This window comes from Protopterus annectens, chromosome 2.part1 (genome assembly GCF_019279795.1).
Source record: "Protopterus annectens isolate FY-2018-M chromosome 2.part1, PAN1.0, whole genome shotgun sequence".
In the NCBI taxonomy this organism is placed as follows: domain Eukaryota; kingdom Metazoa; phylum Chordata; order Ceratodontiformes; family Protopteridae; genus Protopterus; species Protopterus annectens.
Window position 1 is genome coordinate 152,553,914 of NC_056729.1, and position 27,968 is coordinate 152,581,881.

A 27,968-nucleotide genomic window follows, 5' to 3' on the forward strand; every position below is an offset into this window, starting at 1 on the left:
CTGTAAAACTGATACTAGAAAAAACTCAAGATGTTTGTGGTAACATTGTGTGTTAAAAGAGTTGCATTGCTGCATCACATTTATCATCAGTATCAGACAGTTACACGTACATAAGTATTTTATATAGTATGCCATTTCTCATCTCTTTTTTCATTAGGTCTAAGTATATATCTAATCATTTTAAGTATAAAAAAGAACTCTGTATGTCAAGTCAGTGGTATAGCATCTTATTTCCTGGCAGAAATAAGTCATCTTACACAGAAGAATATGTGACTCACACAAGTTTAGTTATTAAAATGTTGTTGCACAGTACTGTGAAAAAATATATAAAATGTAGTGGTACAGAAGTGTCAAACTAATGACAAAATATCTCAAGGGAAAACTCTGCCATTTATTAGTAAGTTTGCAATAGGCAGAGGAGTATGACAAGCCACATATGCAAAGTCATGTATAACATCATAGAACTAATCAATCAGGACACACGGAACCCACAAAAGAGTGGACCCATTTCAGTTTGGATTTTTCAAGGGCAGATCATGCTTACTTAGCCTGGTGGATTTTTTTGAAAAGGTCACCAAAGCAAAGGATGAAGGCAAAATGGCCTAAACCTGGCAAAAGCTTTTAACACAATCCCCACTCTGGCATAGTAAAAAAGATAAATAATCTGAGAATAAACCTCTATGTCACTTGCTGGATTGCCAACAGGCTAACAGATACTATGTAGGAAATCAAAATCGGAGATGTTACTGCCACAAAGAGACCAATCACAGTGGAGTCCACCAGCTTTCTGTGCTGGAATCTCTCCCATTTGGCATCTACTTTTTTTTAAGTAAAAGCAAATACCAAATGGTTTTGGCTAAGCTTGCGGGTGGCTGCAAGCTAGGAGCAGCCATTGATTTCCCAAAGGACTGCAGGAATGTTTGTCTCAAATAAATAAACATTGCCAACTTCATGGACTAAAACTAAATGTCAACAAATGCATTATTATATCCTTTGGGAAGTCATCTATCTCAAGTAGCTACCACATTAACAATACACCCCTGAGAACTGACCCCGTTGTTCAGGATTTGAGAACTTATGTGGACAGTTACCCTACATTTGAACCAACGTGTCCATTGTTGTAAAAAAGTCATTCTATATTGCACAGGTTATAAACAAAGGATTTCATGGTCCCCATTTAGTCAGCCCTCATTAGACCTGTTATTGAATATGATGTCCCCTTTGGCATGTATCTGTTCAGACACATGCAACAAATGAAATGCCTACAGAGATACCTTGCAGAATAGACATATTAAGCAACATGTCTGACATGGGCCGACTCATATCCCTGCCACTATACTCCGGAGACAGAAACTAAGATGTTTTATGAGATCTGCCACTGTGGTTTGAAGGCCAGCAGTATCATTTCTTATTGACCAATGTGAGGCCTGATATTAACAGCACTTGGGAAGGGGTACTTAACCATTGTTAATATCAGGTCTCACACTATTGAAGTGCTTAACTAGTTTGCTTTTTTTGCCAGTATTGCAGCATAATCACAGTGCTCTATGCACTACATAACACACTACTAAGAAGTTACTTGTGTCTGGCATACAGGGTATCCTCTGACTCATTACTGATGGATTTTCTCCACATCAACAAGTCAAATGGCATCAGAACTACTGAGTCTGCAGATCTACCCCTTTTCCACAATATCAACAGAATGGTTTGGAGGGACAGGTATATCTCACAGAAGATACCACAGTTCTGGAACAGATTTCCCATCCACATGAAACAAAATTCATCCCTGCCCATATTCAAGTGGAACTTGGATCTATGGATGGGAAACCGAAAATTTATCACAGGACTGCCACCTGCACTAATAATAGACAGAGGCAGCTCTTAAATGCTTTATCACATGCATGTGCCCCCTCAAATTATATATGGTAGAATCCCAGTTATTCTTATTAGGGGTAAAATATAACTATCGACTATGGGGCGGGGAAGGCAGAGCTCTATCCAAATGGGATAGGTTAATTTGAGCACAAAAAGGGAAATTGGCTGGGTTTAAAATGGCCATCAAGGGTAGCTAGCCTAGTACTTACCTATGAACTCTATGAACCCTATCAGTAGGGTATATAAATCATAAAAAGGTACACAGCAATTAAGCAGAAAACATTTTCATATCAGGAAGTGATCTGTGGGTAAGTGAAACAGTGAGTTGAGGTGAATTTTTTATGCCTTTGGGCTATACAGTATACATTGTTAGAAAATGTACAATAGCAGCCCATTTCTGTAGAATATGACTGTATATTTAACATACGTTTCAAGCAGTCTCATTTACTGACAAAAAAGACTTGTTTACAGTGCTGTCACATCTCTGATCATAACCATGTTATTTGTTTATAGGTTAGTACTAAACTAACTGCCCTTGTGAGCCATTTTAAGCCTAGCCAATTATCCCTTGTGAGACTCAAACCCTGCACCTTGTGTTTGTAAACACCTTAGGCATTAAGCCACCCTCCCAACCCCCATTATTTATTATTTCTTTATTTGTCTGCTTACCGGGAAAGTCCGACTGGGTAATTTCCATTTTCAGCAGAGGCCCAGGGAGAAAAGCTCCATTTGTTTACACTTCATTATAGTTAAGTTCCAGTTAAACACGGAGTAGTTACATTTCTGCTTACGTTTATACGCAAACAGTAGTTACATTTATACATTCTAAGATTTTACAAAGGGGAAAGTTACTAAATAGAAAGCCCTCATGCAACTCTGTGTACACCCAGCAGTTATGGATAAAACATATTTTGTCATTTCAGTGAGAGGTTGAGTGTATTCTGTTTAAGGAGAGTATCTGGAGTATCACACAGTGAACACAAAGTCTCAGCCTTGTGATGAACATGTGCAGGACCAGGACTGCTTAAATTGTTGTTTAGGCAGTGGTTTAAAATTACTGAATTTGTTAAAGTTTTATTTTTGTGGGGAACTGGGGATACTACTCCAGAGTTTAGCAAAATATCGGGATTACAGCAAGTCTCCTGCAACATTATTTGACGTATTTGTAAGCAATAAGAATTTGTTTGAGACATGGATGCCAGGAAACTACCATGAGAGTTGAATCTTGGCATCCATATCAAGAACATATAATACTAGTTTATGACTGGAGATACAATCATAACTTTTTGTAGTACATGGAGCTTTATCTGCTCCATGTACTACTAGTGACAGTAAAAAAGAAAAAAAGTGCAAAAGTGTTTTTTTGACTTCCAAAGTTGGTAAAGCACTGTCAGATGGACAACAATGTCAGGACAATATCTTGAGACAAAATCTGGGATAAATTGCAAGCACAGGAGACAGAAACTAAGCTGACTTATAACATCTGCCACAATGGTTTGAGAGCCAGCACCGTCATGTCTTACTGACTAGTGTGAAACCTGATATTAACAGTACTTGGGGAGGGGGGCATTTAACCATTGTTGCTATCAGGTCTCACACTACTGAAGTGCTTAAGTGATTTTTTCCAGTACTGGAGCATAATCACAGTGCTCTGTGCACTACATAATTATTATAGTTGGTTACCTTTTATTATGACTACCTTTTTGCACTCTTTAGAAAGGGATGATAGGGACTCACTATATCTACAAATGACAAAATGCATTACGCATGTCCCATAGAAAATGCCTGTTCTGCCTGATCCACACATTTTTGCATCTACTGTTTAAGATGCAGATTATAGTAATAATCTCTTTACCTTTTCTTCTTCAACCCTCCCACACCACACCACCACCACTACCAAGTTTCATAGTTTCATAGTTTAGTACTAGGCTATCTGCCCTGGGGCATTTGTAAGCCTAGCCATAGTGATGTGGCTTTCACCACCCCATGAAATGGTACAAAAATGCACAGAATAGATTTAGAATACTGTGCCTCTGTCTAGTAGTGACACAGTGAAGTTCCCCTTATATAATAGAATTTGTTTACTGTGCCCCTGTCTAGTAGTGACACAGATGTGACCCCTGGGGTGAACTTACGATCTCCCATCCACTCATCAAGATTTCTCTTAAAGAGAGTCAGTGAGGGGCTCTGCCTAACATGAACTGGGATCTTTTTCCAGAGCATGGGAAGCCTCTGGGTTATGAATCTATCCCTCCAGAATGTTCTATTCATACTTGTGCCGAGGTTTAAGTCTTTAGCTCTCGTGGTTCTGATGGATTTGGATTTTTTGAGGTGGAGCATGTCCATCAGTTCCTGATTGGACATGGCCTTGTATGTCAGGCAGAGATCACCTCTGAGCAGGCGGTATGCTACTGAATAGAGCTGGAGTTTCTTTAGTCTGGCAGAATAAGACATATGTTGGAGACCCTTGATCCTCTTGGTGAGGTACTTTTGTGGTCTCTCCAGCTGTTGCAAATGCCGGGTGAGGTACATACCAAATGGGGCATTGTACTCAATCATGGGTCTGATGAGGGAGGAGTATAGGGGTACAATGACATCCTTGGATCTGGATGTGAATCCCTTCATGATAAGATGTGCAAGGTAGAATGTTTTTCTAACCACTTTGGCAACGTGGGTGTCAAATGAGAGGTCACTGTCAACTTGGGTCCCTAGGTCTCTGATTACTTTTTCCGTACTCAGTGGGTTGCTGTCTATGTGATAATTTGTGGGTACTTTGTTTTTCCCAAAGGGGATGACTATACATTTTTTGGCATTTAGTTTAAGGCCATGACTCCGGCACCAGTTGTCCGTTTTTGTGAGGCCTTTTTGTAGGATGTATGTGTCCGCTGGTGTATCGACTATGGCGCCTAGTTTGCAGTCATCTGTGAACTTTGTCAGCCACAACCCTCCCATGTTTGCTTTAACATCTGAGAAATAAATGCTGAACAAGAGGGGTCCCAGGACAGATCCCTGTGGGACACCACTTGTGACTGGCTTTGAGTCTGACATTGCTCCAGCGATTTTAACTTTATGGGTTCTGTCCTTTAGCCAGTTTGCAACCCATCTAGTGACATAAGGGTTTACGTTTAAGCTGTTGAGCTTATCTGTGATGCCTGAGTGGGGTATTGTGTCGAAGGCCTTAGCCAAGTCCAGGTAGGCTGTATGGACTGCTTTGCCCTCATCAATGGCTCTAGTGACTGTTTCAAAAGTCAACCAGGTTCAAAAGGCAGGATCTGCCCTTTACAAAGCCGAACTGGGTGGGGTCAAGTGTCTGTAGGTCCCCAATGTCTCTGTTTATGAGTTCCATAATGATTCTTTCCATAGCTTTGCAGACCAGGCTGGTTAAGCTTATGGGGCGGTAATTCCCAGGGTCTGTAGAGGTACCCCCTTTGTGGAGTGGGACCACTGTTGCTGTACGCCAGTGTTCAGGTACATATCCTGTAGTAAGGCTAAGGTTAAATAGCATTTTTATGTGCGGGTTTAGCTCCTCTTGGAGTTCACATAGCACGCAACCCGGGATACCGTCAGGTCCCATTGATGCTGTGTTTTTAGCTTTGCTGAGGGTGGCTCTCACTTGGACATCTGAGATGACAGGGAGATTACATTCAGCTGGGATAAGTATTTCTTCTTTTGGGGGTGAGGGAGGGGAGAAATTTGCACTGAACCTGTCAGCCAGAATGTTGGCAATATCTGTGGGTTCAGTGTATTTTTTGTTGTTGTGAACTAACTCTGAGCATATCTGAGGGTTTCCACCCAGGTTTCTAACATAGCTGAAGAAGGCTTTGTGGTTATCTTTAGTGTCCTTAGCAATTTTTCTCTCAAAGTTGGCCTTGGATGTTTTTATGAGAGAACGTAGTTTTCTGCTAGTGTTGATCAGAGATGTCTTCCCTTTATGGGATTTTGCTCTGTCGTGCAGTAGCTTCCTTCTTTTGTTATACAATTTGTTAATGGCTGAGGCCCACCAGACAGGACGCTTGCCTTTGGTGGAGAGGGACTTGGATTTATTTGGGATTGCATGATCCATGCATTCTTGGAGATGTCCATAGAAAGCATTTGTGAAGGATTCAGCATTGTGGGTTGTGGTATCCACTGGCCCAGTGGGCTTAAAGGATACCATCTCAGTCTTAAGAAGAGTGAAGTCTGCTTTTGAGAAGTTTTTCACTGTGGTCTTTTGTGCTGGGCGTGGAGGTGGGATATGTATATCCAGGGTGATTAGTTTGTGGTCAGATCTCACTAGTGAGGGGTATACCTCCGGTGTGGAGCATTTTGTCCCCATGTTTGTGATGATCAGGTCTAGTATATTATCTCCCCTAGTGGGAGAGGTGACTAGTTGTTCCAGTGCATTTGAATTTATGAATTCCAGGAACCTTTGGACTAGGGTGTTAGGGCTAGAATAATGTACCCAATCTATGTTAGGGTAGTTGAAGTCTCCCAGTATGATGGTATTTTGTGATACATTCATATTCTCCAATGTCTTCAGGAAGGCTGAGTGGGGTTCCTGAGATTGGGAGGGTGGTCTGTAACATGCTACCAGTGGTATAGCAGTTTTGCCTATGGTTAGTTGCACCTGTATGGTCTCCGATGCTTTATGTGTTGCTACTAACCTGGAGGTGTGGGTGTCCTTGATGAATATGGACACTCCCCCTCCCTTTGTGGTTCGGCCCGGGTTTTGGGGCTGAAAAGCATGATACAAGGTATAGCCTGGTAGCGCTGGGGTGCTCTCAGGAGCCTTGAACCAGGTTTCAGTTACTGCACAGACGTCGATGTTCTCCATACTGAGGAGTGCATTGAGTGCCTGCATCTTGAGATTTAGACTTCTGGCGTTGAGCAGCATTACCCTTAGTTTTTTTCCATTTTGTTTTCTAAGGTGGTGGGTTTGTCTTTTGAGCCTTGCCTAAAAAGGCACTATGGGGGTGGCAAGAGCCTTAGCTAATATCCGAAGCCCAGTGGTGACAGGTGCAAGCCATCCCTTGTGAAGCAGCGTGGCTTGTCCAACATGTCATCCCAGGCAGACAGACATTGGATCCCCTTAGAATGACACCAGTACTTGAGCCAATTATTAAAGCTGATCATCTTGTCTTTGTATTGTGGCATCATTCTTGGTGAGGGCAAGATGCTGCTCAGGGTCAGGGTCATACCAGCCTGGGCTACATAATCAGAGAGCTCCTCTATGTCTCTTTTCATGTAGTCCAGGGAGGTACGTCTCAGATCATTCACGCCAGCATGGACAATGACGGAGTCATATTTGTACTTGCTTTGGTGTGACTTGAGTGCATGTGTTATGTGGCGGATCCTAGCTCCCGATAGGCAGCTCACAGTCACCCTCTCCTTGTTCAGCCTGGTAAGCAGGACATCAGTGTGTCTGACTATAGAGTCACCTATTACTAGTATATCAGGCATGGTGTTTGGCCTTAAGGGCTGTGATTGATTGACACACTGATTTATTGAAGTATGTGTTGCATGTGTTTTGTTTTGAGGTGGTGGATTTTTGGATGTCTGCTTTGGGAGCCTCTGTTGTTTTGGTAAGTTTTTTATTAGAGCCTCCGAGTATGTCTTTGTGTTTTTATGTGTTTGGTTTGCAGTTGTGGTAGGTCTATGTGGGACTGGGTTTGTTGTGTGTGTGGATACCATCTCCTCCTGTCTGGTCATGCCAGCCCTGAGTTGAGAGAGTTCAGCCTCCAGTTTGGCTATATAGTTGCATCTCTCACATGTATTTGTGTTTGTTGGGAGGAGGAGAGGGTTGTCTGTGTACATGAGACAATTGTAGCATTGTTTCAAGATACCCAGATTAACCAGCTGAACTGGAGAGGACGCCAGTAATCTACCACTCGACATGCTATAACAGTATAAGGGAGTGCTGTGCCTTTAAGGGAAGTGGATATTCACAGAGGTGGTACATGGATGTAGTGCTTACTTAGTACGAGAGTGCTTACTTAGTAGAGAAGTTTTGAGAACAAGTGCTAGGCTTATAATATAGCGAGTAGTCTGATTATACTAAGAGTAGAGCTTTCTTAAGGGAAAATTTGAAGAGCAGACTTGGCGGAGCCAGAAGAAGTTTAACCTACTTTAACCAGCGCTGCGCTATGCGCACAAATGCACAAAGCTGTGCAAATGCGGATTTTAAACAGGAACTTCAAAAGAGCTAGAAATGGTCCAAAACAACCAATTACTACAGCTCTTGTGCTGAGGTCACTTCCTACAGGGACAGGTAGGCTGCTCAAGGCTCCCCACTCCCACTGATGAGCAAAGAAACTTCCTTCTATCCAAGTAAGGTAATGGACAACACAGGAACTACACCACAGCCCATAATACAGCAATGCCTGTAAACTTGTCTAAACTAGTCGAGGAGAGGCACGAAAACAAGGATTTTTTTGGGGGGGTTTTTGTTTTTAGATAGAAACACACAGAAAATGCAGAGACAGTAATAAATCAGTTACACAGGCTAGCACACTTTAGTGGGCAGCCTCAACAGTTAAATTAAACAAACAAACAAACAAACTTTCGATCAAATTCGACTAAAATGTAACTTTAAGTGCAGATATTAAAATAATGCAGCAAACAGCTAAAAAAACAGTTTAAGCTTGTTTAGGGTAAGCTAGAGAAGCTATTTCAAGTAAAAAAACAGCAAAGATACTTAAATCCAGAAAGTAGTCGCTTTTCTGAGTTCTCTGTAGCTAGGACCACTCTGCAGGACCACGAGGAGCTTGTCTGAGTAGTATAGCCAGAAAAAATGCCCAGAGGCGGATTTTAAACAGGAAACTTCAAAAGAGCTAGAAATGGTCCAAAACAACCAATTACTACAGCTCTTGTGCTGAGGTCACTTCCTACAGGGACAGGTAGGCTGCTCAAGGCTCCCCACTCCCACTGGTGAGCAAAGAAACTTCCTTCTATCCAAGTAAGGTAATGGACAACACAGGAACTACACCACAGCCCAGAATACAACAATGCCTGTAAACTGGTCTAAACTAGTCAAGGAGAGTCGGGAAAACAAGGATTATTTTTTTGGTTTTTTTGTTTTTAGATAGAAACACACAGAAAATGCAGAAACAGTAATAAATCAGTTACACAGGCTAGCACACTTTAGTGGGCAGCCTCAACGGTTAAATTAAACAAACAAACAAACAAACTTTAGATCAAATTCGACTAAAATGTAACTTTAAGTGCAGATATTAACAACAATCATCTTATATCTGCAGAACACCTTCTAGAATTACTCCCCCCTATTTTTAATGTATGATTATTTTTATGGATGCTCAGTTTTAACAGTGATCTGATGAAGCCCTATGGGTGAAAGCGCTTTTCTTTTTTTTGTTTGTCTTTAATACATTTATGATTACAGTCTTTATTTTGACTGCATTTTATCTGTTATGTTACTTTATATCACATATTTTCCAAGTTTACTATAGTGGGTGCTTTTCTCTTGATTCATGTGCCTGTTGTCACATATGCATTTTCAGACACACGCGCGCGTGAGCCCACACACACACACACACACACACACACACACACACACACACACACACACACACACACACACACACACACACTGTCTCTCTCTCTTCTTCACTTCAGGTCTCTGATTTTTTTTTTTTTGCCTTTATAGTTTTTTTAGCTTATCAGTCTTTTTGGAAGGATCTTGTTGCCACCTTTCTGCTAAATGGCCATTAGTGAAGGGAGTTTTATGTCCCTTTCTGCAGACAGACTAGACATTAATTACTAGTTCTGCACTTCAGTTTATTTGGACTTTGTTTTATTAGTACTCTTTCTGTTTCTTTTTTTAGTTTGGATTGTAAAAAGTGACTTGTGTTATACCAGGCTAGCTTTTAATAGCAAAATAGGCTCATTACTGTGTTTGAGGTTGTCAGTCATGATTGATAATACTTTATGTTTTTTATGTATGTATTAGTGTTCAATGGGTTAAAGCCATTACTAAAAATTTGATCTGATGAAGTCCAGCTGGTGGATGAAAGTGCTTATCACGATTTAAAGCTGGGCTAGTCTGGTGACTAAGCCTGTTGACTTTGTTTCTTCAGTACCATCATAGAAGAAGAATTAACATCTGAAGTTTTGGAGTGCTTATTACTGTTACTTAACATTGTAATGTTTAAATGTTTTTTAGATTTCATTTTTCGCAAATGACAAGGAAGTGAAGTTAGTTTTCTACCTTAACGCTGGGGACAGCTATCACCTCATATCTCTCTTGTGTTTTTTGATAAATGTAGTGGCAGAGTCTTGTACTGTATTCAAAAGCAGCATTCATTCTGATGTTCCATAGCAAAAGCCTGTTCTGCCCTATCTACACATTTTTGTAGCTACTGTATAGGATGCAGATTATACTAATCATCTCTGCACATTTGCTTCTTCACACCCCCCCAACATCATTTCCACGTAACAACAATCATCTTATATTTGCAGAACACCTTCTAGAACTACCTTAATATGTCTAACCATGCATCCTCATCTGGTAGGATATTCATGCATCTACTATTGTGTTAGTGAAAGCCAGAATATGCCCGTATATTTCATGTCAACCAGCTCCTATTTGTCTTTAAACTGCCCCTCCATGTTTTTGCACATCACATTTTCTTGGAGTTCATCTGTAAAGTTTGCAATTTCCTTAACATACTATGTTTTTTATTAAGAAAACTTTTGTTATATCCGCAATACTATGCATAATAACCTCATTAAGTTTCTGCTTTCTCTTCTTTCTCTTCACATGGCTTCAGCTGTCGATTCTGTGCCATTTCTGTTGTCGTTATTTTAAATGAATCCATTCCATCCCCTTGTAAGATAATATATGGTAGTGTAAACAATGCTAAAGACAACATTTCACTGACAGCCTGTACAGAAAGCTACCAACTTCCTTTTGTCTACTGGAGATATCTCTTCCTATGTATACTGGCATTGATCTAGTCCTCCTTAGTATGTTTGTTCCACATTGCCTGATTTCCTTAAAGTCATCAAACACGACTGGCACTTGAACTGTTTTGCTTTTGCTGTTAATACTTTTTCCCTTCCTTTGTAGTCTTTTCCCGTTATGCTACTATTATTGGAGAGTTTTTGCAACAAGCTGTAAAATATATAATGTCCACTTTTTTTCATTTTCTGCTTTTAAACACCTGTATAAAATAACTACAATGCTATTAAGGAACATAAGGGATGGTGAAATAGCCCTAACACAACAGTGTTGAAAGTGAGATGTCAAGTGAGGGATGTTACTAAATATTTATTGCAAAATGTATGGATTCAACAGGTAGAAAAAGGAATAAAAATTAAACTGTGAAAAGAAAATATTTCACCAGACATCTCTCTTATTTCTCATTAAGGAGGAACAGGCAAATATTCCAAAGCCAGGTAATTCAAAATAAGTTATAAATGTGCTGAAATATAAAATAAAGACATCCTTATCCCTTTAATTAGGCAGGCCAGTGTTACATTCTAATTGTCTTGATTTCTTATGTAATGTAATTTGCTATGCAATGCAGTTATTAAGAGCATATATAATCATGTAATAAATTGTACTACAGCTTGTGTTTATTAGGGAAATAATTATTGTTTCTGTACTAGAAATGTTTAGTAAACTCATTTTCGAGAAGCAGTTGCAAGCATAAAGATGCAAAAAAACTAAAGTAGATTTGAATTAAGCCTTATTTGTTCTAGTCAGTGATGATCACTGATGTTATTTAATATTACTGATTCTAAGTTTGCACTTTGAATTAACTGCACCAGAAGTCACTATTAGCTTATGAATAGCCTATGCTATTATTATCTCATTTAGTTTGTTTATTTGGCTAGTATTTTTGGAAATAATAAACTGAACTGGGATTGAAAACAGATGTATAATTTTAATGTGGTTTAATGAGTTATCTTACAATAGTTGAATGGGTGAATTCATAGGTTCATAGGTTCATAGGTAGCTACTAGGCTATCGGCCCAAGGGCCTACATAAGCCTAGCCAGCAAGGTACCATAGCTTACGCCACCCAAGAAAGTTATTTTCCTGTGCTACTGTCCAGCAGAGACAAAGAAGTGATCCCTGGGGTGTATTTCCTATTTCCCATCCACTCATCAAGATTTTTCTTGAAGAGTGCTAATGAAGAACTTTGCTTGACATAGATGGGTAGCTTGTTCCAGAGTATAGGAAGTCTCTGGGACAGGAATTTATCCTTCCAGCGTGTCCTGTTTATTGTGGTGACAAGGTTTAGGTCCCTAGAGCATGTAGCTTGGAGGGATTGGGATTTCTTTAGGTGTAGCATGTCCAACAGCTCTGGGTTTGACATAGCTTTATATATTAGGCTGAGATCACCTCGGAGTAGGCGATATGCTACGGAGTAAAGCTGGAGTTCTCTGAGGCCGTCAGTGTAGGGCATTTGTTTGAGGTCAGTAATCCTCTTTGTGAGGTACTTCCGTGGCCTTTCCAGTTGCTGCAGATGTCTTGTGAGGTACATTCCAAAAGGGGCTTTGTACTCTATAATGGGTCTAATGAGTGATGAGTAGAGGGGAACAATGACCTCTTTTTTCCTGGATGAGAACCCTTTTATGTTGAGGTGTGTCATGTAGAAGGACTTCTGGACTATTGTGGCAATGTGACTATCAAAGGAGAATCTACTGTCCACCTGGGACCCAAGGTCTCTTATCACGCATTCGGTGTTAAGTAGATTGCTGCCTATGTGGTAGTTCATGGGTACAGAGTTTTTACCAAAGGGGATGACATTGCACTTTTTGGCATTGAGCTTGAGGCCATGGCTCTGACACCAGGCATCTGTCTCAGTGAGGCCCTTCTCTAGGATGTCCACATCATTTGGGGACTTGACTATGGCTCCTAGTTTGCAGACATCCGCGAACTTCATCAGCCAGAGGCCTTCTGTGTTAGCCTGTACTTAAGAGAAGTAGATACCAAACAGGAGAGGTCCCAGGACGGAACCCTGTGGCACTCCACTTGTCACTGCCTTGAGGTCAGATTTGGAGTCTGCAACGTTTACAGTGTGGGCTCTGTCAGTGAGCCAGTTGGCAACGCATCTTGTGATGTAGGGATTTATACCTAGTTAATGAGTTTAGCTATAATTCCAAAATGGGGGATGGTGTCGAAAGCCTTGGCGAGGTCAAGATAGGCTGTGTGAACCACCTTACCCTCATCTACGGCTTTGGTGACTGCCTCAAAGAAGCTGATCAGGTTCAGGAGGCATGATCTGCCTTTCATAAACCCGAACTGGGTGGGATCCAGACTTTGGAGTTTACCAATGTCTTTGTTTATGAGTTCCATGATGATACGTTCCATGGCCTTGCAGACCAGGCTCATCAGGTTAATAGGTTGATGTGTGTGTGTGTGTGTGTGTGTGTGTGTGTGTGTGTGTGTGTGTGTGTGTGTGTGTGTGTGTGTGTGTGTGTCTGAAAATCAAATCTCCAAGAGTGTGTGTGTCTGCTGCTTGCAGCAGGGGCACAAAGCACTGGTTTCACAGACAGAGAGTGGTGGAGAACTTGGCTTGGACACTTGGCTGAGGTCTCAACTCTAGAGCTGTGCCAGTAGGGAGTGTTATTGGGGATCTGAAGAGAGATAGATAGAGAAATCCAGACCCCGGACTGAGTGTGTTTTGTGTGTGCTCTTAAGAGAAATTGTGCTTGATGCAGAGAACTGCATCTGGAAATACTGGGTGTATTCATTTTTGTTCCAAGTGAATGTCCCTCACCAGTGCCAGTAGTGAGGATTTAGGCTCCTTGATTACTGGCCCAGAGTGAGGACATCACAGTAATTATCAATCCAGTTTCCAAAAATCCTTGACAACATTACCTGTTTGGAGTGGAGTATTGGTTATAAAGTATGTTGAGGGAGAGAATTGTTTTACCAAATCTAATAATACTACATTTGTTTGCATTTAATTTTAGCCCTTTTTCTATACAGATGTTTACAATGATTAGTTCTGCTGTACTGAATGGGTGTCAGATGGCGATTTGATGATAGTGCCCAATTTGTAGTCATCTGCAAACTTCGTTAACCAAAGGTCTGGATTCTTGATCTGGATAAGAGAAAGAGATGAGAGGTGTACTAATGAGATGGTTAACAAGGAGAGTGCAGTACTTTCACTTGGCTGGATAAGGTAAGGATCTGAAATGTATGGATAACAATACCTCAGGGTCATGAAGAACATGGCTGGGTTGTTAACAGAGCCTCTAATGGAATCATTTAACAGATAGTTGATAAGTTTCAAGATTCTTGAAGACTGGAAATATGCAACAATAGAGCTACTCCATGGGGGGGGGGGGGGGGCAAAAGCAGCCTCTAGAACTAAGATCCAGGGAAGATTGCAGGAGAAGGGTGGCATGGTCAGAGTTTTTAAGGGAAATTGCCTGCAAGATATCACCAGCAAAGATTTACTGCCAGAAGATCCTACTGAACGGACTTGAAGCATTTTTATAACTGAGTCATAGGAGAATTAACTAGGGGCAGCTGGTTTATATCATATAATTTGACTTCACAACATCTTCATCTGTATATTTATCAGAAGACTAGCAAGCAGTGTATGGAGTGTAGGGTGGCAATAGGAAAAATTATTCAGAAAAAGGGAAATGTGACAAGAGGGCTTGACCCCAGAAGGTAACAGTGAAGTGGTACTGTCAAAAAAATAAAAAAGGAAGATATCTACTGCAGGACAGGAACTGTTTTTGAGAACCGTGGTCTTCAAAGTGCTTGTCAACAACATAATCTAAAAAATAGAAAACATTCCTTGCGGATGACAAAAAAAAGAAGATATCTGTCCAGGAGGATAACAGTGAATGTTCTTTTGTTTTACATGTCAGTAGGATACTCACGGCAATCTAGTGATCATGTTTAACACCAGTGACTGCACTCAAATTTCATCATTTTTTTTAAGTTCTGGATGCACAAAAGTCCACTTTATTTTACTGTATGACAACAAGAACGGAAATCACAAACTCCCTAACCTTTCACATAAACGTGAGCATTTCGCCATCATTCGGGCAGGAGGACAAAACCCTAGTAGTGTCTTTGCTGATACACGTATCCAGTTGTTCTGAGAGAAAAGTAATCTAGATCATTCCATACAAGCGGTGTGCCTTAGTCTTTATAAAGTGTTGATAATGTTTATCACTCAGTCCTTCTTCAGCATTGTCCCACTTGTGGTTTGGGTTTCCTGCACTTCAATGGTTGTCCAACTGCTTGCAGAATGGATCTCCGGTCACAAAAGTGGTCAGTATCAACCATCCTTCCTTCCAATGTTCTGCTGATGCTCCACAATGTCCAGTTCTTTGTTCCCTGCTCACTGCTATCCTTTTAAAGGATAAGGCACAGTACTGTGGACCAGCTTCAGAAGTATTCAGCATGCTGATAATTTAATTAGCTTTTAATCAATGACTCACATAGCTTATGTCTTCAGACCAGCTTCACTGAGCTTCCCTAATTAAAGAATAACTCTGGACATGCTCTAAATGTATCAGAGAAAAAGACTATTCATTACGTTTAGGTTCACTATGCTAACTGAAAATAATTCTACTGTAGAATTTGTCTAATCTGTAAAACTTAGTTTCATTCTTGACCAACAAATGATGCCTGACCTATATATAAAATCAGTTACCATGAAAAGTAATTGAAAACTTGGTGTTCTTTACAGACACAATTCACTATAGACTTTACTAGAATGACTGCAGCTAGAATATTTGTGCTATTAAATTTCCTTTAATCCCCTTCTAAACAGACTAACTTGTACTCCTGGCTCTCATCGCTATATCAGGATAGCTATGCTTGATGCAGAACATGTCATTAAGTTGCATCACTGTGATTCCATGACATTTCTACACTGGTGTGCATTCAACAATATGTTACAAATGAGGTTACCCCATGATATTCTTTAACTCCTAAATAAATCTCCTGCAATTATGCCCACTTTTAGTGGTGTATTCTTCCTTACATCCATTGTTCTTCATGCTTAGTCCTTAAAAAAGTCTCTCTGACTTATAACCATTTCCTTTTATTTCACTCACCTTCTCCTTTTGGAACACCCTTTGAAAGCACTTTGTCCATTTGGATCTGTAACTTCAGTAGACCTATTTCCTGACATCTGGAGCTTCTTCCAAATATTCTTGTTGTTATTCTTAACTTTGTTTTCTGTATCATGCTATTATTTTAAGTTACTTACATGTATAGACTATTTAATTCATGCAACATTAGTTGCCAAACTAAAGCCTCGCCCAACTATGGGTAAAAAAATAAAACAAATTGCTTACAATGTTGATGTGGTATATTGCTATTATACAATTGTATTATTTAAGAATAATACCTTTTAAAATAAGGTCATTGTATAATACAAAGTCCATTTCTCATCTGACTCTCTCAGCACTGATGTGAAATGAAGGAGATAGATTTAATATGAACTGAGCTTACACATGCACACATTTAAAGTGAAATGTAGTCCTAGGATATCTCTAAGGTATGTGCTTCTACTGTAAGTATGGCATCAGGAAGCAAAACCAAAGGGCAAATTTTAATGTGTGGTACAAATTCCTTTTAATCTATGGGAATTCAAGTAATTGAAAGGGTCGACTAGTAGTAACTGCAGTACAAACTGCACCTTTATGTTAGCTTGCAAGTGTGCACAAGCTCAACATATTGCTTCATGTGGTGGAACTGTATTGGGCAATATACAAGTAGACCAACACTTCTAATGGATCTTATGACTGAGATATGCACTACTACTAAAATGTAATTATGCACAATCAAGCAGTATTTATATAATTTCTCCTGTATTCCAAAGGCACAGATGAATTGGTGAGCCTCCAGGCTGCTTGTAGCTGTATTTGCCATGTATAAGCTGATGTGTTTTGTATGTGTGAGTGTTTTGTGTAATTGTGTAACTGACCCAAATCATAACTAAGATTAGTTGTATAAACTGAATGCCAGGATAGGATCTCATTCCTTATGGAGCTCCCAACCCTGAATTGGATAAAGCAGATAATAAGTGAATATTTGAATTAATTAATTAAATTCATCATGCTCTCAATGTTTTTGTTTTTGTATATTATGAGAGCAAAGATAGGATCTGGCTACCATGTAATCCTGAAACGAATAAAGAATGTAATTAGAAACAGGATGAATGAATTAAATGCATTCTCCCTAAAAATGGGTTTTTCCTTTTGTATTTTGAATCATGTCTGTTTACAAAGCATCGACTTCTTCTATTGCTGTTTAACCTGCTACATTCAACCACCCAATAAACTCTCATTCTAACTTTTAATGTTACCTCTTATTAACTCTTATTGAATCTCTCCATTTCTAAGGATTTCTCCTGTTCCTTCTCTTTGTTATAGCACCTCCATATTGCAAAATTTTACCCTGCTATTCATTCCAACTACACTTCCCTACTTCACATGGAGTTTGGAATGTTTTACAACCTGACTATTACCTTTGACAGGTTCATCTACCCTGCCGTTGCCCCAGCCTTATGGCAACTATTACTAGCATAGTACTCTCTGCTAATGTGATTTCATTCTAACTAAGCAATGCTTCTCACCATTTAAGCATGCTTTAAATGAAAACCCTCAAACAAACAACTGAAGACTAAAGCTTTAGACCAACTAGCTACAGACCAACACTTTACCTCCACACATTTTACTATTATGGTTGCAATCTAATCTCTGATTTATTTTCTTCACCTAAATACATCAAACTCACAATCATATCATTAGCCTTACATAGCACATATTTAGAACAAACCTTTGCATTGCTACAATACCATCTTTACATTGTGTCTCGCCTATTGTTCTACCAATTGTCACTGTAGTATACACAAGTTTACTTAACATCATTCTTAGCCAAAGATGGCATATAGCAGTATATGACAAAGACATTCCCTTCTCAGCAAGTCAGATGTTTTTCCTCACCTTCTGTTATTTGTCCAATTTTGAAAATACTAGCAAAACTAAATTCCTCACTAACATTTTCACTATATCAGACTCTGTCCTGCATCTCTTTACAAACTACCTCTGTTTCATTAAACAACCAGATAGAGATAAGATCTCCTAAGTTCAACCAATAAGTGACCATACGAACATCTGCAGTTTCACAAATAAATGTAACACAGTGGTTCCCTAACTTTTTCGATTCTCGTCTCCCTTGTTGAATCCAGGTTTTTCCAAGCCCCCCCCCCGTCAAATTCTAAAGTAAACAAAAGTAATTACTACCACTGGCTTAACAGTTCTGGCATCCAATAACTTCCAGAGTTGTCTGAGCATTGCCAGGCAGTAAATCAACAAACCACACAACACTCGTTACTGCAAGCAACAAGCACTTTTCATTTGAAATCACTACAACTAACTCTATTGAACTTTTCAGTGGTAGGCAAGCTTTTACTGCACTACAGTATGGCATTGTAAAACATAAACTGTAACTGCTGACAAAATGCAACAAACCATACGCAAAGGATAGTTACATTTGCAGCAGCACTACTCAGGCATTTCTATTCTCCTCTTCCCCAAAGAAAGTTTTAATTGCTCAGTGTTTCGCTACCACCTAGACAGTCCTCAATGAGGGGGAAAATACATACATCTGAACAGTTGGAGGTGTTAATCTTTTATGCTGACTGTTATTTAAGAGAAGCAGAGTATAATGAAGTAGATAAAGCCGCACAACTGGAGGGGATCTGAAATGTATACTCTTTCCCAATACATGCTAAGCCTTCGAAATGTGAATTTTTAAGACCACCAACTTTATTTAGGCTTTTACACAGCTGTATCAAACACCACCAGGAACAAATTATTTCACTTCATCTGATAAATACACAGACCGACAAATGTAAAATATGCTTGACATATGTTGTATTGCACTTTTAAGTCATAAAGGACTGTTTGGTGCTTTCACTCATCTTCCCAGTCAATGCATTCTACACATTGCACCCGAGCAGCCTCAAGAAAACTGCCCCAAGGCAGCATAACAGATATAAGAATTTTATTAAAGCAATCTCTCAGAAACACAAACTGGGAAAAGGTGTGATAGAAACACTGAAGCAAATCTGAGGGCAGCTTATACAACTTTATATGCAAGTATTTGAATAGAAGGGATAAAAAAATAGTAACTATAAAATACCACATACTGGTAGTTTATATTAATGGCAAGAATAAGTGGGAGACAGAAAAGTTTTACTCAACTGCCACACAATGTAAAATGTGTTGTATCACCAATAGTCATACTATAAAATTAAACAGGTGTACAGAAATGTGATGCTAAACATACACAGAGCTAACCAAGACAATGACCTGCCACATAGACTCATCAGCTTAACAAAGCACATCCTGCAAACAGTAAATCTGAACCACTGCCCATTAAGAGTTCCATACTGTTAATATAACTAATTTATAAAAACCTTTAAACAGTCTTCAATGCACACCAGTTTCATACCCAGTCCTAACAAAGTTTAAATGTCCAAAGCTTACCCACCAGAAAAGAAAAATATTTACATTCCCATCTTATCAGATGCATACATTTATCGCTGCCATTACTGTTCAGTGAAAACAGAACACCTTTTTGAACTCCTCTAAAAGGCATGGACTGACCTGCCGTCAGTAGGTGACAATGTGAGGACAGACCATGATTTGTCATAAAGTAAGTGTGTCTTACTTATGAGCTAGGGTACCCACAGACAGATTTAAAGGGAGAGTTAGGCAGTATCCGGGTGTTTGTAATATAATATCAAGGAGGCGGATCACCGTGTAAACATGCTGCTATACCATAATAACGCTTATTAGTTTATGGTTTATTTTGTGACAAAGCTTATTAGTTCACAGCACCCCTGTGAGGAAGCCGCGGCTCCCCAGGGTACTGTGGCACACACTTTGGGAACCCCTGATGTAACAGCTTTAAAGTGTATAAGTGTAAGTGCACAAACACACACACACACACACACACACACACACACACACACACACACACACACACACACACACACACACACACACACACACACACACACACACACACACACACACACACACACACACACACACACACACACACACACACACACACACACACACACACACACTCATATATGCATCCACAGACATGCACAGACACGCACACATACACACACACACACACACACACACACACACACACACACACACACACACACACACACACACACACACACACACACACTCCTATATGCGTGCACGAACATACACATACACATACACACACAGCAAATATACAAGCAAATAAAACAGCTAAACAATTCAACAACAATATAAACATTATAACATCTTACACACAGCCTTACTCTGATGTCACCCTATTCTTTTCTTTCTCTCGTAGGATTACACTGACTCTAGATCAATGCAAAAAGCTTTCTTTGACTTCTTACTACAGTACATAAAGCATATCCCTTAAGTCATCACTTTCAGTATTACATTGCATTGGACATCACCCCATCGGCAAATATATGTCCAGAATTTCTCTCTTCCAAGCAGGTTCCATTGCCTTAAAAAAATTATCGTAAAGGATCACTTGGAGCTGATGATCTACTCTGCAGATTTTGCAAGCATGCCTTTCTCAGCATAAACTCCTTAACTTTTATCTTTTATTTCTCTTTCTTTTTTACTAACTCCCCATTTCACTTTTCCAGAAGTTTTGATGATAGCAATTCAAGTCCTACTCTAATATCACTTAAGTCACACAATATATGTAATTAAAGAGCCCTTACAAACTATCTTTAATAACCAGATTGCTCACATTGCAACAAACAGCTTATTCAGGATTTTTATACATAACTCTTGTGATGTCCTGACCATTTCTTTATTCATTTATGGTATTGTAATGTTAAGTAGTCTAAAACTATACATGATAAAAATGTTGAGTATATTCAGAGTATGCTTATCTTGACAACACTAGAAAAATCAATATGGTTAAAATAAGATAAAATACAATATTTTTTATTTAAAATAAGATAAAATACAATATTAAATACAATATTAATTATTTAAAATAAATAAATAACTGCAAATAACTCAAAATGGTTAAAATAAGATAAAATACAACAAAAAAGCAATAATTAAGACTTGAAGAAGCTATTAAACCTAAAAACTGCTCCCTGTGTGAGGTACAGAAACACTCTTTTAATAAGATGATACTTCAGAGATTTTGTAAAACAGGCCTCTGGATGAAATGCCCAAATCAGGGAAGGCAGTTGATGCCAAAGAATGGAGCTGAATAGGTATATAACAACTGCAATAATATTCCAGATTAGTCCCTGGAACAGCTAGAAGTCTCTCATTTAATGACCTGACAAACATAACTAAAATATAAGGAATCAGAAACTTTTTAAAATAAGGGATCAATATGAGTTGGGAAATAAACAGAAGAAGATTAAATTCTGGTCTGGCAGTTTCTCTGCAATGAAATAATGTAGCCTGACCAGGGACTCCTAGTTAGACGTCATGTTATAGAATTCTGCACTCACTACAGTTGTGCAAGTCACCATAAGAAAACCCAAGGCATAACACCATTATTGTAGTCCGGGTGAAGAAGTGCCAGAAAAATATTACTTTGGAAAGGCATGATGATGAAATAAGGAAATATTTTTAGATGGTAATAAGACGTTTTGATGACTGCACACATATGACTATTCAATGTCAACCTGTCATCAGGAACTATGCTAAGATTACAAACCCAAGAAAAAGATTCTTTGCTATTCCCCATAAATAATAACGGGAGAAAGCAGAGGAATGTGTAATGGTTGAGCAATACAATATATCAGCATCACCTTACTCATAACAGCATTGAGCTATAGATGCTGCTTGGTCATTTATTGAATGACAGGCTCTATGTAGTCTGCTAGAGTGTTAAAATGTGGCACAGACTTCTGAGTGAAGGAGAGACATAGCTGACTATCATTATCATAAGGTTGATAAGAAATGCCTTACCCTCAAACAACCCCTGCAAGGGGTAGCAGAATACAGTGAACGGCAACAAGGCCAAGGTACATTGCAGGAGAAATTCCAGAGTAATTAACTCTGGTACCACTTTCTGTGAGCAGCCTGATAGACAGAAGGTGAATCAGTTATCATGATATTAGTAAAACAACCATGTTTGTTAGAAATCTATAGCCTTGCTTACTCTTTATTTTTAATTTTTTTTAATTAAGCTGCTCTGGTTCATCACATCAAAGGCTGCATGGAGAACAAGGTTGACCAAGACTGAAGGCAACCTTAGAGCTCTGACTATAAGGAGGTCAACTTAAGAATCTAGTCAGGATTGTTCATTTCTGTGGTTACATATCAAGGTAGAAAGACTTGTGATAAAGAGGTCATAAGATGTTAAATGACAACCATACCTCTCAACTGTACATATTTCCGCAGAATGTCCCTATATTTGCCTCTTATTTTTGGTGTGTTTCTCAATACAATTGTGGTTTTCTGGCAAATCATTAAGAACTGAAGTCAGAAAATAATGACACACATTTGAAATTCAAACTCATATTCCCCAGAAAATGAATACTAATGCAAAACATGTTATTCTATCAACTTTTAAAGTCTGTAAGAGCAATATTTAAAAAATTGTTCCTATTTTGTGGGCCTTTGTCTCCCCCATTATTTATGGATTTCTCCAGATTTCCTGCTCTAAGAGGTTGAGAGGTATGATGAGAATATATATATGTGCATATGTCACTTTTCTGATGACCTTACCTATAAATATAATGATATGGACTAGGAATTAATTCTCCTAAAGATTGGAGTCCAAAGTGAATTTCTTGAAAATAGGGGTAATCAAAGCCTCTTTTAACACAGATGGAAGAAATACCAGGAAACCTAGGCAAGATTTAACAAGTCCAACTGGAATAGAATCCTGCTTGTAGTAGGTAGACATAATGATGAAATCATATTTGTTATCTCATCATAGTCGATACTAACATACTTAGCCCATTGAAAAGAAGGAGCCACAGTACAAGACACATCAAGGCCAATTATGGGCACACTATGTGGAAGGGCTGTACAGTCTTGACAACCTTATCTGCAAAGAAGTATATGGCTGCTTCACAGTGAGAGGAAAAAAAAGCATCAATACATGGTCAAAAAAGCTGTTCTGCACAATCTATCATGTGAAGGAATGCAAGCAGAAAATTAGATACAGCTGAAATCTAACAGGGTGGGTAACATGCCTCCTTACATTTGCCTTGCCTGCCTGTTCTTCTAAGTCTTCACTATTTCATGAACTGTATACTACTACCAGAGCTTTCACAATCAGGGGACCTGTTTACTGGAAATAACTGGTGCAGTGTCCTCATGGAATACATAGTAACCCATCTTGCAGCCGGCTTATAGTCTCTCTTTACTACTTCAGTTGTCTAATATGGTTTCCATTCATCAATGACCAATTCCTAAACATCTCTGAAAATCAAACTACATGCTTTGTACAAATTCACTATTACAGTCTTATGGAATTGCTCCTTTTGTCATAAAGTAATCCAAGAGGTCATAATTTCATTAAACACGTTTGCTTTGCCTGACTTCAATAACCACAGAATGTCATTTCTACTTCTCAATATAATGTATTCACATATATCCTGGCATAGTATTTTATCTTGCTAGTGTAACTCACTGGAATGCTTCCAAAAGTGGTCGACATATGAACCAGTACATTTGCTAAGTAAACAGTAAATAAATCAATTAAGAAATCAAAATCAATTAGTCAATAAACAAATATCAGCAATCCTGCCTAGTAACAACACAATAGAAAGAGATCTCTCTCTCTCTCTAATGCGCAAGGCATAAAATGTAACTGACTGCTGCTTGAAGACACAAAATGCTGAAATAAGGAAGGCCTGTATACTTCAGTCATGTGCTATCAGTGGTCTTGTGTAATGATAAGCCATGATGAAACAGATGGTCCTGGAAGATGGTGCTACAGCAGCCTAGTTACCAAACACAGCATAAGGGGCAGTGCACATTCATGACCCTGGAAGCCATGATGGCTGGAGATGTGCCACTCCATTTGGGTTTCTTCTTAGCAAGGAACAATGAATATGAATCAGGGCCACATCATTTATGCATCCTTTAAACTGAGGCCAAGCTCAGGTACCTGGCCAACAACAACTTGTAGCTCATGGACGACACCTTCCCCACATGTACAATGATGTGCTGTCAGCTATGTATCATGTACACATGCACTGGTATGGGGGAGAACTATAAGTTGGGGACCTCTGATGTTCTGCATTATTACAGCAAAAGCCAAGTGGCATACAATACACAATACAATGACTTATGCTGGATTTGACTAATTACCAGCCCTGAAACCAAAGGAATAAGACTTTTGCATTCATTTTCACTTACTTAGATAGCTCTACATTTATTTTTGGAAGTTTTATTCTAATCTGAGTGTAAATAACTGGTTTAACACAAATGGGAGTAAAGAAGAACTTAGATCTTTCTAGGCCACTGATTGCTACAGAACCTTAAAGTGTCCTTTGCTGATGTTGGCCAGTGTACTTGTCTGAATTTTTTAACTTTTCTGTACTGTTATAAATTAATCATGTTGCATGGCACTGCTCATTGTACAGCTGTGCTTAGGCATGCACTGTGTAGATATAGGCACTTAGACACTTACTTTACTTTATACAACCTACTCCATAAATTCCTAGTGTACATAATAGTCAGCAGTTGTGCAGAGAGACCTTGATTTGTGCAAAGGAGGCACACTGCTCTTCATGTGTGGACTTCGATTGTTTGTTTTAGACAAATAGCACTCCATTAAATCAACTTTAAACCCATTGGTGTCACTCCCCCTGCAGTCCACATCAGTAAACATCTGGAACCATTGATTTACACTTTCTGTCTCTTTAGCCAGCTTGGTTGACATGTGCATCTGGAGAGAATGTGACAATTATCTCTTGTCTATTGATAATCACCTATTGCTTAAACAAACTGCCAAATTGTGTGAGGGATGTATTTATTTAATGCTATTAGAGGAAAAACTCACATGAAGTCTAAAAATAACAAGCAAGTTGTCAGTAAAACACAATACCACTGTTGCACGCAGAACTAACCAAATGCATAGACTTATGTATGCTCAGGCTTTTAAAAGTAACCTGCCTAAACTGCAAAGGCCTTCTAAATGTTACCTAAGAAATGACTACTCTCAGAAACCTCACTAACATACAACACAAGCAACACCCACCTTGAAACATATGTCTACGAGTCACATGGTGCAAAGGAGATAATTGCCTTGCAGACATGTTTTCAGTGTGATATTGCAGTATGGTTTGTTTGCTTGGAGTTGTACAACTTCAAGTATATTTAAAAATTGAGTCAGATCATGGTAAAATGGGGTTCTAGGCAGATACATGAACACATCCCCAAACCATTCCAATGTCCTATTACTTGGTTATCTCTTTCAAACTACCATAAACACTGTTCAAATCTGTCAGTGGGCATACTGTTTTCTTCTTTTCTTTTACAATGATTATTAAGATTTGGATTTAATTTACATATTTTATTTCAACTTTTATAGCATAAGCACTGATGGTTTCTGCTGAAAAAAGGTGCAGATTGAAAACAGACTTAGCATGTGCGGCAGCAAACTTCTCTTTCCTTGAAAATCACATTAATTGAAAAATGAATTGAAACTCTGAGTCATTGAAAAATGGACTCAAATTCAAATTCATTGAAAAATGTAGCTGGTCAGTGGTGGATTAAATGTATCTTAGTCCATGGCTGTTTTTAAACCATGGTCCCATGCACACATTTTAGGACCATGCATAAATGAATGTGTTCTTTGATTCACTTTCCTGATTGTTTTGAATTATATTTTATATTTAATACAACATTTCTTGCTTAATGCAGGAACATTTGTTAGAGTATGTTTCAAATTTGTAGTTTTGCACTTTTTCCAGTAAGCAGTGAAACAAAATGTATGAACCAATAATGACAAAAGTACATATTTCAGAACATTTCAGCCATAGAAGCCCACTCAAACTGCTGTCATTATAATCCACCATTTTCTGTACTCAACTATTATGGCCACTAAGTCAACAGTGTACACATCACATATCTGTTTCTGCTAAAAACTACCACAGTTAAAGTATTTAAGTTTGCATTACACAAATGCACACTTGTCCTGCAAATACAAATTAATTATTTTTAATTTATCCACTCAGCAGGGTCATTTGTATCTACAGACATTCCTCAAACCCACTTCTTATGACTATATTGCTGACTATGTCATTCACAGGCATCTGTGTCAAAAAATTAACAATAATGTTGTTGTCTTTCGACTTTTTCCAGCTAGGGTTCGCCACAGCGGACCTCCGGTCTGCTAATGATTGGCAGCAGATTTTGACGAACGCCGAGGTGCCAGCTCGATGTTCAACCTTCAACGAAGGCATGCCCATTTATGCATGTCTTTTGAATGCCCACCCAACCGCAGGGAGGACATGCAGACTCCACACAGAAGGCACTCCACGCACTCCAGCCGAGAATCAAATGGGAGAACCTCTTGTTTAACAAAATCACATATTTCAACTTTGTTTCACACAAATACAGTAGCCAAAATATTTCTACTTATTCACTCACAAACCTGCACATTAGTCCTGCAAAACCAAAATTTAAAAATGGCCAGATAAGTGCATATTTATTTTTATTTATTTCTTTTACATTTGTTAACCGGGATGGTCCGACTGGATACATGTCCATTTTCAGGAGAGGAAAAGAGAAAACAGAAACAGAGTACATTAATAATGTACAGTAGTAAAGCTGAAAAAAGACAAAAAAAACAATAGGCTATTTATTTACAACAAAGACAAGCTGCTATATTTATTCTGAGATTACTACAAAACATAAATAACATCCCAAGTTTTGTTGACTGACTTAATGGCTTGGTTGATATGTATATCAAATCTGAGTTTATTGTCAATGTTTACTCTAATAAGCTTGTATAGTGTCTGGTGATAGTATGGCTATAGGTCTATAGTTGGATAGTTCTGTGGATGAACTTCCTTTGTGGAGGTGGAATAACATATTATATTTTTCAAATTTGGGATTGAGCCCTCAATATGGTTCTGTGTTAATTAGATTTGAGATAGGTAGGCTACAACAATCTGCGCAGCGGTATTCAGTGGGATCTGATAAAGGATGTGGACACTGGCTGAAGTTAAAAGATGTGGTGAGTCGGGTATAGTGTTTTATAGAGTGTAGGGGAGAGAAAGTTGGTTAGCTTCTAATGACTGGATGGTTTCTGAAAAGAATTGAATGAATTGGCTAATATTAAACATATAGTTCTGGGGATGACTGTTGGTGAGTATCCAGTCTAGTATACTTCTCTTTTTTGGTATTGTTACCTGTGGTAGATTATATTATCTGAGAGAATCCATGTAGGATGGAGTTGCTGGAGGGATTTGTGCTTGGACCTTATTGCATATTAACATCACTTAGGTATTAACATCACAGGACAATGGTTTCTTGAGGGTAGTTGGTAACTACTCCCTCAACATTGTTCCCAGGGGAATATAGGTGAGACAACAGGAATATATATTGCAATGAGGTTATTATTAGAATTTTTAGAATTTTTAGTTAGAGCTAGAGAGTCGTTGGAGGAGACCTGGGGTTGTTTAGGGGGTTAAGTGTGTAAGTTAATAATTCCTCCTAGTAAGAAAGTATGGCAGAATTAAGAGTGGTAAGATAAGAGGAAGGAGTTTATATTTATTTATGACATGTGTTATGTCAATATGGGTAGGGTGGAGGTGCTTCAGAGGAATAGTAGTTAACAGTAAAGCAAGACAAGTATGTGTTAAAAACAATCACATTGACCAAGGACTGCTCTGAAACTGTAAGTCTTGTCTTAATTTCTCAGGTGGAAAACCAGGATAACCTTGTATCAGTAAGGCTACTGTGGGTATAAATTAAACAAACACACAGTATTGATATTGATACTTGAATTCTTAAGAGTGGTGTTAGGTTGGAGAGACACTGAGCCTTCATGGGGCCTGTAGCAGAGTCCTTCATAGAGGTACCTTCATCCACAGAGAAATCACCCATTCCCACCAGCAGTTATAGCCACTC